Source organism: Arachis duranensis, chromosome 7 (genome assembly GCF_000817695.3).
Source record: "Arachis duranensis cultivar V14167 chromosome 7, aradu.V14167.gnm2.J7QH, whole genome shotgun sequence".
Taxonomy (NCBI): domain Eukaryota; kingdom Viridiplantae; phylum Streptophyta; class Magnoliopsida; order Fabales; family Fabaceae; genus Arachis; species Arachis duranensis.
In genome coordinates, this window is record NC_029778.3 from 16,178,028 (window position 1) to 16,180,105 (window position 2,078).

Here is a 2,078-nt window from a genome sequence, read left to right on the forward strand (position 1 = left end):
TATTTTAATAATTATTTATTTTTTAAAAAAGATAATTGAATAACACAAAAAAGTCTTATTAAGAGTAATTTATTTATATATGATTAAAAAATAATTGAATAATTATATACGATAAAAAATTAATATTATTAAAAAATAAAAATAAAATTTATTTTAAAATTAAAAATAAAGTTTATTTAAAAATAAAATTAAAAATCATGTTTTTTTCTTTTTTTTTTAAATTTATCTACGAGTAATTCTATAAATATTTTATGATGAATAAAAATATTAAACTCGTACTAAAATTTTTCTAATAAAATTTATTTTTATTCTACTAAACGTTAAATAAAATATTGAAAAGAATTTTGTTTCTTCCGTTAGAGAAAAATGATAAACTTCCATACTTCTATTATGTTATGACAATAATTGGGTCTATTATTTTTTAATGTACATAATAATAATAATAACAATAATAATAATAATAATAATAATAATAATAAAGTATGTCACAGTAAAAAAGGAAACACACGTCACCAAATAATTTATCATCCGAATTATATATGAATCAAATTGGTAATATGACGGCTAACACTACAAAAATCGATAACAAAGTTAAAGACTTACAAAATCTTTCTTAGGCTTACAGAAAAACGTTTATATTTATGTGATATATAAAACAATTATCATATTATTATTATTACAGTTTATATATATATGAGCAAAAAAATTAAAACACAACTGTTTTAAAGTAAAAAAAATTTTAATATTTAATTAAATGTTCTTGTATTTAGTACTTTTTTTTGCACTTTCTCTTAGTCAAAAATATAATCATTATAATTTTTTAGTTATTATTGTTAGGGATGTTCACTGATCAGATTTTTTTTTTGGCATTTTCTATTAGTTAAAAATATTATCATTATAATTTTTTAGTTATTATTGTTAGGAATGTTCACAGATCGGATATGAATGAAATTTCGATCCAATCCGCACTAAACTCATTAGATCAAATTTGATATTCGCACTTTTTATGTTTGGATCAGATATCAAATATATCCATAAAATAAAAAATATTAGAAAATTTTACTTCTATAAAAAAGTTACATATCAGATACGGATAAATACTGTGGATTTATGGATATAATCTAATCTATGAACACCTCTAATTACTACTATAAGTTCATTGTTGCAAAAGAATACTTTTTTTTATTATAAACCATTATTAGATCTTAATTACCATTAAAACAACTTAATTGTCAACAAAGAGATAATACTTATTGGTCTCTAAAATTATGTTCATATTTCAATCTAATTTCAAAAATTTCGATTTACTCAATTTAGTCTCCCAACTTAATAGTTATGACTCACATTGATTCCTGATCTTATTTTTATCACAGTCTCACAAAATCATTAACAACATACTGAGATGGATTAACGATTACTACATTATACGTTTTAGCGACTATTTGATGTGACAATTAAAATTTTTTTACCTTAATTTTTTTTTGAAAAGTCTAGGGGACCAGCAGTTTTATTGAATTTTGGCCAGCATGTAACCAGCAGAAGAATGTGAGCCATTGGATAAAATCTCACACCAATCTCACACCATCAAATCATCTTTGATGGCTAGTTGATGGCTAACAATCACAAAAATTGCTGGCCCCTAGCATTGCTCATTTTTTTTTAACTAAACACTTAAAACCCTAATATGAGTCACAGATACCTAAGTTAAAAAATCAAACTAAGTAAATTGAAACTTTGAAAATTAGATTAAAACTCGAATATAACTTCAAAACAGAACTTTAATTTATGTAGTGATTAATTTAAATGAGAATAAAATAAATCAAAATTCAACATAATTTTTATCAATGTTTTCATCAAATTCAAAATTTTTATACCAAAATGAACTAGGATTTTTCTTTAAATTAAAAATTTAATAAAATAGAAACTTTAATTATCTTAACCAATGTCCTAATTAATTATTTTTATATCTTAAAAAAACTGTATATGAGAAGAAAATAATTAATTTATCTACTTTAATAAATAATTATTTTACTAAAATAAAAAAGAAACTATTTTTTTAAATTTTTTAAGAACTAATT

The 2,078-nt window shown here is 20.8% G+C and overlaps 1 protein-coding gene across 1 annotated transcript in view; it reads right to left on the reverse strand.

The window, feature by feature from the left end:
- Window positions 1-2,078, reverse strand: part of LOC107458053 (anthranilate N-methyltransferase-like) — a 6,447-nt gene that overhangs the window by 3,239 nt on the left and 1,130 nt on the right. The gene's annotated exons all lie outside the window — the stretch shown is intronic.